Source organism: Anopheles ziemanni, chromosome 3 (assembly GCF_943734765.1).
Source record: "Anopheles ziemanni chromosome 3, idAnoZiCoDA_A2_x.2, whole genome shotgun sequence".
NCBI lineage: Eukaryota > Metazoa > Arthropoda > Insecta > Diptera > Culicidae > Anopheles > Anopheles ziemanni.
Genome location: NC_080706.1, coordinates 32,974,098 through 32,987,160, shown reverse-complemented (window position 1 = coordinate 32,987,160; position 13,063 = coordinate 32,974,098).

The window sequence follows — 13,063 nt, the reverse complement described above, 5'->3', positions numbered from 1 at the left end:
GGAGATCGAAAGTGTTTTGTTGAAAATCTGCCATCTTCTACAAGATTTGGATTTCTCTACGACATTTTTTCACTATTTCTTCAGCGTATTATTTTGTTGGTGTTGTTCACGTGTTCGTAGTACCTGGCTGGATGTTCCAGCCTTATTCATCACCCTTTTCGTGTGAAAGATGATGACGAGATTCAATCGTCAGAAGGAATCCGATTCGTTGTCGTATATCTCAGTTATTGGTCGATGTATCTCGTTCGCTACTTATTCGCGCCCACCCAAATACATTGCTTGATAGCAAATACTTTCATTCTGTATTGCTATCTAATGACTCATGGCAAGGACCTAAACCAAACAGGATGTTGGTACCCTGTCGTTTGCTGTATCTAAACCAGCATGACGAAAAACAGTTTCATATCTATGCGTTATCCTTGAAAACCCTCAGCTTTTTCCATGCACGAGTGAAGGAACGAAACTGATAGGACTGAATTTGTCTGAAAGCAGGAGAACATCATCCTTGCAGATGTAGGAATTTAACGGCCAGGGTAGTCTTATGACGTGTTCCAGTCCTTCTAGATCGAAGGGAACGCTCCTTGAACAATAGGAGTACGAGTCATCATGGCGATAAGGTGGAGGAAAAACCGGGTACCGATCTTCCTGCCTTAGATAACGCTGTTGACATTGCGAGCATTCGAGTGTCACCCTCACTCTCGAGTCTAACCTTGACGTACCAGGACACACAAAACACAAACTTCCGGTGCGGCGATATCCTCTCGCGCTGGAACGGGACACCAGCGTCGGGCGCTGATGAAACTTTTCGTGCGTATCCTCAAGCAATGGAAGCAAAGTATAGGAGTCCAAATTACAAAGGGTGCCTTCAACGGCAACTTCCGCCCGAAAGAGTGTCTTCTGCTTGAGGTCCTTCCACGGGCGCGCGGGTATTTAAAACGGTGTGTATGTTTATCCTTCCGTTGCATCCGTTGCAGCACGACATGCATCTTGCCTGCGCTGCGAGATAAAAATAACTTCCCGAAGAGCTGCATGGAGAAGATTGCTACCCACCGGGAGCGAGGGTGAAATTAAAAGAAAAGGGTCCTTCTTCCCCCAAACGATCAACAGACCGCTCCGTTGCATATTCGCTTTTCTTCTTCGTCCAAGCAGTCAAACACCACCGGCAAACACTTCCGCTCGAAACTGGGGAAGAAAACCGAGGTGATAATAATGTATTCCTTGCGCTAACGCAACCGAAAGGAAATGAAATGATGAGGACGATCGTAGAGAATCCTCCACTCCTAGCCGGAAGTCGCACTCCGGTGGCGTAAGGCACGCAAGCAGAACGCAACAATCAACGCACGTTTGTATCTTCTCCGGAAAGGAAAAAAACCCTCAGAATGGAGTTCGAAAGGGTACATTTACATTTTACTGAATTTTCAGCCTATCCTTGTGGAAAAGATTCCTTCAACCGTTGGTTATTCTTGAAGTTTAACATTCAAAGGAAACATGTACCGTTTGTCGAGTATGGACCAACCTGTTTCAAAGCTCGCCACGCTAGACTTCCCCCCAAGCCAGGGGTAGGTTTTTGTAGAGTAATTCACTCCTTAATATTTACATCTTTTTTTACCCTCTCAACTGGCCAGGAGGAAGCGCCAAAATTACCATAATGTTCCCTCGCGAGTCGAACGAGGAACCGAAGCATGAGGATTCATGTTCCGGTGCAGCGCATCTGTTCGTTAGCAAGGTGTGTTCTAAGATATAATAACGTAAAGGAAGAGTGATTTAGCAAACTGACAAGAAGGGTCTATTTGATCGATGGTGCACTTGTTCAACAAGGTTTTCTCTAATGCGCCATGCCGTAGAAGCCGGTCGTTTTCCAATAGGATGAGCTAAGGAATTTGCTCAATACTTAACTATTAATATTTAGGATTAACATTCCGTTCTTTGTTCAATTTTCTAAATTCAAATAAAATTCAGAACTCTACTTTGCTTGCTTAATAAGAAATAGCAATTAAGCCACTAAAGAAACTTCAACTGGTTCAAAATAAATGTCAAAAGACTCGTTTTTAAGCGTTACTCCATGGAACTTTACTTTGTAATCTAATATGAATTAACAAAGGTACATACAATGCAAAACGTGCAGCATGCTATTTTTTAGATCATTATTTAGAACTAGTTAGGCTTAGTTGTTAGGCTTAGTATTCTTTTGACTCGTTTTAGTAAGGCAAGGGTAAGGTTAGTTTAATATCTTCGTCGAGGGTTGGCTGTAGTTAAAAGTAAGTTTTATTCTTTCAAAAATCACTTTTCCATCAGCTACGAAAGCTTTGGTCAAATCAGTAATAATTCACTTAGTTATCTATTTAAAAGCATAACGGTTAGGAAAGACCCAAGTGTCACCGTCGTGAATGGATGAAAATAATATCCGTAAATGTAAGAAACGAATGTAATTCTGAAATAACACATTCTACTACTACTGTGCAACAGAACTCGGTATTTAAGGTTATTTGGCATTACTCAAAAGTTTATCCTTTCCTTAGCATAAGTCTGTTCGATTTGGCGATGACTTGAAAGAAACTTCTATGTTCGTTGTTTACAAACTGGACTTGGAGAGAACCGGTGTTCCCATAAAACAGTGTTACTCCTAGCGCAGAACCAACTGCAGAAGAAAACATATCATTTAATGCCTTTCTTCAACCACCACATGTTTCCACGTCCGTTTCACATTGCGGCTTATCGCAACCCCGCAAAGCATAAACCGTTCTCCTGGACGGCTATCGCGTCTCGCCCGTAGGGATATTAAAGTAAACACCAAACACGAAACGATGAAAAAGGCATGGGAAAAAATGGGAACGAAAGTGAGCAAACAATCCTGCCGAGGTCCCACCACGGGGACGCCGTGGCCATGTGAAAGTCGCGGACCCCAGAGTGTCAATGGCCTTCGGTGGCTTTCCAGGAATAAACGTCCTGAGCCTCCGACGGTTTGGTTTCGCTGCGCCGAAACGGATTTCACGCCGACACAGAATGACGGTCTTTCATCGGGTTTCCCGGTCTCGCGAAGGAAGGCACGCAGACGCTGAAAGCAGTTGAAGATATCTGAATCGATGTGTTTCTTTCTATGCATCGGGTGTCCGCACTGCTCTGGTTCTTGGTTTCGTCAAACGTGACGAAACAATCGATCTCTTTGTTGCGCGTTTGAAGTGCCATACCACGGCCGTTTGGAAGCGACATTCCCATTTTCCATCCTAGCAGGACTTTGACGGAGTGTTTTCCACATGTGGTTGCAATAAAATTTTAAGTATCTTGAAACCTCAACTCGCTTCCATTCCTCAAAGGGTTTGGTGCACGATGTTCTTACTTGAGGGAGGGACAGTTTTTGTTTCTTGTGCTTGGTTTCAGTCTTTGAAAAGTTTTTAAACACTTTCCTGAACTAGAAATATATAAATTTACCAAGGAGTTTATTTATTAAGCCATTGCATTTGACAATTTGCTTGGCTTGCTCGATTCCAATCGATTTGGATTTCTCATTCGACAATCATTTGGGGATCATCACAGGCCACCGGAAAGAACCGGAAACCCTTCTTCCTTTTTTCCGAAACCCTGCTTGTTATCAGTCCCAGGTCGATGCCCTCATATCATCCGAAGGTCAAACCAAACCATTTCCTCGTTTCGCTCGTTCCCGACCCACGGTTTAGCGCGCTTATATGCTTTTTTTCTCTCGCTCTCTTTTCCACTTCCTGTCGCCCCTGAACCGAACTGAACCGAAAGTGTGCACATCCTCGATCCTCCCGCCGGATCCCGAACACATTATGGATCTCAGAACGCACGCTCAACGTCCAGCACGTCCCGGGGCATAAATCTGACGGTTGGCTGACCTGAGGTTGAGGTCTTTTCGTTTTACCCCTTCGTGACCCGTTCCCGCAGTTCCTGTCTTCTGGCGAACGTTGGGCTCATCAACTGGCAGAGCGGGAGGGATGGTGGGGCGCAGGCCACGCTTTGCTGAACATCCTGCCCTCGCACACTATTTAGAATCGCCGGGAGCATCAATTGGAACATCCGGTGCCGGGGGTCGGTTCGTCGTTGTTCCGTACGCGGAACATGCATGTCCTCCATGGTTCGGTTTTATTTTCGTACTCTAGAATTAGAGGCAAAATCCTTTCCAGCCTATAATTCGTAACGAACAACTACGGTGTAGCGAAGGCAAATTGGGTTTACAGATTTTGTTTATTGTTCGCGAATTATCATTAGTGGACTAGAGTTGAATAAAAAGCAAAAACACAAAAAAAAATGATAAAATACTTTAACAAAACTATTAAACAAAAAGTCTAGTTCGAAAATAGAATGAAAGAAATGATATAAGTGAACGATGAACAAGAAATAAAAAAGCGAAACAAGTGGAAATGCTTGCAAAAGTGAAAAAAATTTCGAATGGCTTTTAACTTTCCATTTTCCGTAACTGTTTTTGGAAACTGATTTTAAGAAAAATTTGGAAATAGTTCCAAGAAATAGCTGTAAAAATCAAGTAATTTACTAAAAATAGTTTACCGGTTTTGTTAATTCGAGAATCATCGTTCGAGTATCAGTGACATAGAGTTGAATGAAATCAGATATCAGATGTTTGCAATAAAAGAAATGAAGGAATTGAAACGAGTAACCGACAAATAATAAATCGCAAAGTGAAACATATGAAAATGTTTATAAAAGTGAAAAAATATAAATTTTAAATAGTTGTCAATTTTTATTTTCCCTTAACCATTTCGAAGAAATAATTGTTAGAAAAAAGCTTTGAATATTGTTCTAACAAAAAACAGAAAAAATCAAATCAACAAATTTCATATCAAAACGGCTCATTTTAACTTTCCGAACGGCTTATGGCAAATGTGAGATACGTATGGGAAACGTAAAAAAAGACAAAAAAGGTGTCAGCATAACTCATCCAGACCGTTTCGAAACGGGACGACCAATCGACGACATCAATGGATCACCGTTAACGATGGATCGATCATAATTCCGGTGCCATTGCATTCGTCCACTCGAGGCGTCATTCGAGTTGGAATTGAGCGCGGCCCCTCTTCTTCACTCCGATGAAGCTCCGCGATGGAGGCGAACATAAACCCCAAAATCCGCTACGTCGGAATTGGAGAAAGCCGCCGGGTAAGCAACGGTCTTGCGCCGATGGTGATAAAAGTGAGTCCACCCGGTAGAGCGGACCAGATACCTCCCCTCCTTCAGCTATTCCATCTTGTTGCTGGCCGCATGATTGGGTCGATCGCGGGACAGATTGGACATCTTGTAATATACCAATTGACGCAAGCGGAAAAGAAAAAAACAGAAACGCTCGCACCGGTAGGCAAACATAGCACCGTAAACATGGTTCCTGTTTGTTTATGGGATCATCAGGTGTATCCAATTTGGCACAAAAATTAGAGAAATGGAAAAAAAAACCCACCATCAAACCAGCTCGCAAACGTTGGCCGTGGTTTTGGTGGAAAAAGATTCCTTCGCCACCAAATGTATCGTTGTTTGAAGAAAGAAGTTGGAAAACCAAACCATCGTAAGCAGAACGGAAGGAAGGAACGAAAGGTGTGGCATGTGGCGGGACAAGAAAGGAAAAAAAACAGCCCAACCCGGGAGGAAAAACGCTCGCCCTTTACGGTCGGAATGCCGGAACCTCCCATCATCCCGGCAATGGGAAGGTGAATTAAATTAGACGCGATTCGTTTCCGTGTTCCTTTTTTATTTTATTCTTTTTCTTTCCTTCGGTTGCAGCGCGTTTGTAGTTGGCGCTTGTCCGCCCCCCCCACTCCTCATTGTACTAGTTTTCAAAAATCTTTTTCTCAACATATCGACGAGGAAAGTAGTTTTTCGGCGTTCGGTCAAAGAAATACCTTTCGCCTTACGGTTCGCCTCGGAAACCTGGAGGAAAGTTAATGAATTTAATTCTTGGTTAGAAAATGTCTTGCGCAATGAGGGACGAAAAACCAAAAGGGAAAAAGTCTAGAAGTCTCGTGAGTTTGGAAAGCTATGGAATGCCCCGGAACTGTCTTCGGCAAAAGCAAAAAACGCGTGAACCTTACTGCCCTACGGACCGATGCTGGACCGTTGCGGACACTTTTGATCTAGTTTGGTTCGGTTGGTTTTTAAGGGTTTCTTTTGCTTCATTACATGGTGCCGTCTTCCCTCTTCCACTCACTCGCGATCTCTTTTCATCCCATTTACCGTTAATTGTGAACGTGCGTTGGTGAAGATGAAACCCTCCACGATGGACTCCGATGGGATGATGGATAAAGCTAGGCCTAGGAGATGGAACCGATTCGCAGGAGAGGCGGGAGGCCCACTTGTCCACTTGTTGGGTGTTACACATGCCCGATTGTTTTTACTGGAGTTTTTGTACTTCATTTCCCCACCCACCGTCACCCACAACCAACAACACGCCCCGTCGATCGACTTCTTTGGGAGCCGCGTGTCGAAAGGCAAAAAGTGCACACTGTTTAGAAGACCTGCCTGCCGTCATGTAATAATAATGAAACCTACACGAACAAAAATAAGGGCACACCATCGAGAGCTCGGATCGCAGGAAGAGTTAACCTCAATTAACGGCGAGCCCTTTCGGTGGACCGATCCCACCACACACATACGCGCGGCCCTTCGGTACGATCGTACGGCGATTTAGAAGGTTCCGTTTCTTCGTTCCGCACGCTCCAGCACTCAATGGGATATATGCTCCTACGGAACTATACTTTCTTACGCGTGTGACTTTGCGGGCATCTCTGTAGCGCTCACATACGATGCCTAAGAGCCGATGGAAGGGCAGATGAATGGGATTCGAAAGCGTTAACTTCTTAGGCGAGACGATTGAACCGTCTGACGAATGTGATCTGTGCGACTCGTTGAATGTTAGATGTTCCAAGACTTGACTTATAAACTGCTAGTATAAGCATCTTTGCTTGGTTCCTTTCAGTTTTAGTTGGGTTTATGTTTAAAACCATCAACAGATGATAAATTTAAATCTATGTTTATACTTTTCCATTTGTGCTAGACTTTAATAGATCTGGCTTATTATTAAGAAAAAAACAAACTTAAAACCTCTTTAAGTTTCTAAAAACTAGCTCAAGTTGAACAGTCGAGGCTTGTGAAAAGCAAAAAACAACAGTGCCACACGCACACCCGAGAAAAAGTCCCAACCCGTTCCATTCGTTCATTAACCTTCTTCCCGGGCAACTTCGTAGGTTCTTCCCATCCGAGCACTTCCCGTTCCGGATTGGCCCCGTACATCCGTGGCACACTCTGCCGGATCATAATTTCCTTCTTTCCTCCCGCGAACCCCGGTGCCCATTCCTTCCTTCCTTCCTTGACTCTGAGATTTCTTTTTATTTTCCATCATGTTTATGCACGGTGTGTGAGTGCCCTTTTGTCTTGCCCTCACCTTGGGGTAGGAAAACGAAAGAGAGAAAGGCCAAGGAGGAAGCCAAACGGCGAGTTGGGAAAAACGGTTTCGTTCTGCGTATTTTTCGGACCGGCAAACTTTTCATTCGAGGCCATCGGTATGCGCCGTCAAAGTTTCGTTCGTGCCCTCCTTGCTCCTGTTTGGAAAATTTAAATGGGTTCAGCCTTTAGGCATGAGACTCCGAGTGTGACTTAGAAAGGCTAAATTTTGAAACAAGCTTAAAATACATTTGATATACATCGTTACTACTCTCGTTTAAATCTCATAATAAAAATTAATCTAAAGATATTCAACAAACCATATGAAGGAAACATTTGTTAAAAATATGATGCCTAGACGAAACTTTCTTGACGTAAAAGTGTTTGTCAAGGCAAAAATGAGAACATAAAACGGCTCGTACAGACTCGAACACTCATATTCCCACCCTTTTACGAGGACGTTGACCATCGTTAAATTCGGAGTATCAACTCGAATCGAAAGATTCCTTTCGTTCCAGAGGAAGGGAGGATTCAACTTTTCCTGGGGGAATGCACTTGGCCACCCTGGATGAGAAGATAAAAATAAAAGACCCTGGGGGTTACGCCGATTGAACCGAGAAAGAAACTGAACTTGATCGAGACGATGATGCAAACCATGGGCAAAGAAGTTTAAACAGGTAACCAAGAGCCTATAAATGACATTCACGTAGACCAGCAAATGTTATATACTACGGAAAACGGAATAAATTTTTTCGTTCAGATGCGAAATAAACTCCCCAGAATAGGAGCTTTACAGATAGACCTCGATGGAAATAAAATGTAAGTTTCATTTTATCAAAACACAACGCTGGACTCTGCTCCGAACGATCTCCCAACTGATGCAACGTCTCTTCCACTCAACCCTGCGTACCAAAATCTTTTCGGATCACTTCAGAATTCAACCTCAAAGCACTTTAGAAAGTACTCCTTGTGGGGCTCGATGCTGCACTTAACCAGTCTCTCCTTATTCCATTTTCCCCAGCAGTTAATGATCGTCTGCATCTCCGCGACGCTCCAAGGAAGCCAAAGCCAAACCGTTCGTCCTTTGATCGAGAAACAAAAATTGAAAAAATAACGATCAAAACGGAATGATTTGTAATTAAAAATCATGTCGAGTCATGCGGGGCTCCTTGAGTCGGGCACCGAAAGCAGCGTAACCCAAACATAAAATCGGACTGCTCGGATAGATAATTCTTCCCTTTTCTCTTTGCTTTTTCCTTGTCGGAAAGTATTTCGAGTTCCAAGCACCTGAGCGATCCACCTGAAAGTACGATCCCGAAAGGGGGGAAGAAACCGGAGAAAGGGCACAGGTCTCCGGTCCAGTGGGACCTACAAGTTCCCGCACTCCCTTTCCCTAGGCGATCCTCGACCGTGAGGTCATTGGCACCGGGATTTCTTTTCTCGGGGATCGGACTGGAGATGACTTTTAAGCGCGACCTTAAAAAAAGGGTTACAGTGGCCTCCAACGATGACCACAATCCGATAGGACGCGCGAGATCGAATGAATAATCAAAGGATCGTAAACCGGGAGAGGGAAGGAGGAAAACAAAAAACACACCACCTCCAGGAAACAGGATTTCTTCGGACCATCCAACCAGCGGAGGAGTCCGATTGACTTTCGTTACTTTCTTTTCCTTCCGTGAGCGTTTTCTAACCTAACCTAAGCAGGATACAGACAAGCCTAACCATGAGTTGCGCTTTCGAAGTCCTTTTTCTTCGATCTTCAAGCGGCCGTGGGAAATCGGGAAGGTTGCGTCCGCTTGTCCAACACATTCTCCTTTCCGCCCGCACCCGCCACAATATGCTAATCATCGTATCCTTTCCCTTCGGTACAACAATGAGCGAACAAATGATAATTGAGGGGAGAAAGGCGAGAAATAAAAAAGGATACATTAATGCATTCAACGTCCTCTGTGAATCCTTGACGGAAAGATGGACAGAAACGAGGGAGTTTTTTTTAAATGCAAATCAATGTTATAGACGCTTCCAACCTGAGACGTTTGAGATGTTTCGTTCAAGGATGTTTCATTTTAAGTATCGGCCCCCAACGTAGGGATAACTTTCTATTCACTCTGGGAAGCTAGAAAGGGCATTCGTTTCGTCGAGTCCGCCCGAGGTCCTTGACTTGACGCGCATCTTCGGAAGAAAATAAACAGGAGACGGAATAGACGCGGAGAAGAAACCGGGCGCAAGTGAAGGAATGAACGGCGTACAAAGCAGAACAAATCTATCCAGACGATCCAGAGTCGGCGGAGGTCCGTCCGTAGAAGGAGCCAAAACGTGGGGAATAAAACCAACGTCTTAGGCAAAGGAAGAAGTCGAGCACTAGGAGGAGAGACCAAAGCATAGAAAGACGGAAGAGAAGGAAAAAATCAAAACACTCACCCCCTCCCCCTCGGGAACCTACACAAGCACACACGGGGTTAGTGCGCGGACGTGCCCACTCGTACGCAACAACGCCAGCGTCGGAGTTGAATGACCCCCTTTAGAGCTCGGCGCAACCCGGACCACAACACAAGCCTAGCATCTTTCCAAGCGACTTTCCGACTCTGTAGCCTTTCGCCTCCTTCCTGCTGCGCGTCCGCGTGTCCTGCTGCCATTGTGGGGTGCTCTATCTCTCACTCAAACGCACACACACACACGCACACCAAGTGCTTTCCCTTCTTTTTCAAACGGTTCCCTATTTTGTTCACCACCTCCTTTCACAGCCACATCCCGAAGAAGGAAGAGATTAGATTGGATTTCCTTGCGCCGTCGCCGTCGTCGTCGTCGTCGGGCGCATCTTTCTTCCCCGCGCCGGCTAGAGTTTATTCCCGGCTGGGAATTTTTCTTTTCGCTCCATCTTTCACCCTTCGATCGCTACTATTCGAGACTCTAGCCGGCCTCCACTGCGACTTCCCGGCCGCGCGCCACACAAACCCTGCCGTTTCGGAGCAGTTTTATGTTTCCTTTCTCTCGACTATCTCCCACTTAAGCGCACACATACACACATCGATTCCGATGCGCCCGGACTGACAATCAGCATCCTTCTCCTCTCCTGGCTGGCTTGGCTGGCCCGATCCGGAACGTTGGGGTTCACGATCGGCAGCAAGAAAGAAAGAAGGAAAGAAAACAGGGAAGCGACCGATCGTTGGCCGCGAAGAATTCCAATCCCACGACGTTTGCCCCATCGGTAAGAAGGTGTGGGAGGGTGGGAGAGGGAGCGGTCTTGTGGGGTACGAAAAAGGGGACTTTCGAAAATAGATTCCTCCCAGGATAGCGAGAGCGTAGGACACAGGCCGGGGACGTATGAGCCCGAGGGAACAACAGTTAAGTTTTTGGTGACCTTTTCAACGTAACACACCAACTCACAATTTATTTTTGTGATGAGAGAAAGCCTTAAAAAATTTTGTTAAAAATATAGAATATTCATACCGACATCAAACGAATGTTAATGTTGCAAACTTTTATTGTGTCTATAATAATTCTGCTCTTTCTTATTTACCTTTTCACTGATCAGAACAGAATTATACTATAAATAATCCTTGCTAATAAAGGAAAATGTTGGAAAAATCTTTTTTCTTCAAAACATGTGTTATTTATACGAATACAACATCTTTATCGTTTTTTCTTTTCTCAAAGAGTTTGAAATTTAGTTCGAAGCATTAATTTATTCAGCGAATTTTTTATTGTTCGACTTCTCTTTAACAAGTGCCTTATTACTTAAGAATATATTCAGACTCTTTTATTTTTTTAAGTTTTAGATTCAGCGAAAAAATCTAACTCTATACCAAAGCCGAACCCATCCAACTTTGTTCCTACTTCGGTGCTTCCTTATTCTGGTTTACATCATGTGGTTCTTCTAAGAAGCAGAACAAGACATACTTCCTCCTTGATTTCATGATGGTTTCTATGACGAAGACTATCCGCTCGATTTAACCTTACGAGCGGAAGATTAAGATCAATCGCTGGCCGGAAGCGATAGAAAAAAAGAAAGACAACGAACGTAAGAAGTGAACAAAAAAAAATGGTAGAGCAATCACATCGAAGAGCGAAACGATGTAACCGAACCATCGAAAATAGCAACGTGTGAAAAAGTCCTGTGCAGAAAATCCGTGTTGTGCGAAAATTGTAATTTGATGAGGACCGGTGGGAGGAAAAAGAAAACCGAACAAATGACATCTAAAAATTCGCGATTCGCGAAGGTCAACCAAAACGGATACTGAGGATCGCAAAACGAAACTCGATGGCTACCGTTGGGACACCTGGAATCGATGAGTCCGGTTTGAGAAAACAAAAAAAAAACCCCCGAAAACTTCACCCCCCGTCCCGGGTTGTGAATTTGGGAACCCAGAAAAGGAGGCCCCCATAAATGTTGGGTTAATCCTTTCGTGTTTTTGTAATTCAACTACTTTTTTTATGCCTACTATCGTTACCCTTGTGCCGTTCCGCCATTTCGGCACGAAATCCACAGTAGCTAATGATTGCCTACCGGCGTCCGGTCCGGCGCTGGAATTGATCGCCGGTTTGGACATCGCGTTCGGCGCTTGTGTATGTATGTTCCCTTACGGGGGAATGAATCGCGTGCAAACCGGGTTCCCCGGCTCCGTCAGGAAAGATGAAGATCACAACAGAAAAAAAACATGACGCAATTTCATGGCGACGGTTAAGTCACGAGATCGCGCGGATCATGAATGAAATGAGCATTATTTCGAACCGCGGCACCCCGTCTTCTATGTCTGGCGGCGGATCGCCGGTTCGGTTTTGGCGTCTTGGCCGATTGCGAAGGACTTGCTTGAATTGATTTGTACAATTAGAAGTGGGAGAGAAGAAAAAAAAAAGTCATCCGACGACCTGAAATGTGATACTTCTGGCGGGTGGCGAGATCGATCTAGGGGTACCTCTGCTTTTCCGGTTATATTTTTTTTTAAGTTTTTTGCTATCTACGCACATAAACACCTTCATTAACACCGCGAGCATGCTCGATCGTGTTGCGTTTTGTTGTGCGCGTTTTTTACCTTTTTTTCGTTTCAGTATTCTGTTTTGAAGTTTTATCTTTTTTCAATATTTGGTCTTACTTTTCAAAACCGCTCTTCTTGAAAAAAATGTTGTGATATTTATATATTTAAAAAACATAACTAGACTGCATCCTAAAATTGTGCCATTTATAATTTGTTACGACAACATATAAAAATAAGGCAATTTTGTGTCGTACAATTATTTCAACTTTTAGTACCAGTACTTGATTTTCTTTGTCGTTATTTCTCAATCTGTTTGCCGCGTTTGTGAAAACATTTTATCCCTTTTCCTTCGGGCTAACGGCACGTAGCAGTGAATATTTAGATCTTCTCCGCCTAACGGTTCCGTATGCGCAGATCAAGCGATGGCGTTTTTCGTTCCTAATTTCCTATTTCATCCCCTCTCTCCTATTCTTCTTCCCTTATTTTTTTAACCCTTTGTTGGTTCGATCCGTCTTGCTTATTTCTTTTCTCGTGGTGTGAAGAGAAGACAAACGAAAACTCACCTGAAAAGATTTTCCATTTTCCTTCCCCAGGGCAATGAAACCGATAAGCCCTAGATTTGGCCGTTTGGAGGTGAGTGGCAAGATCTTCCTACGGAAACAAACAAACAATAAAATTAT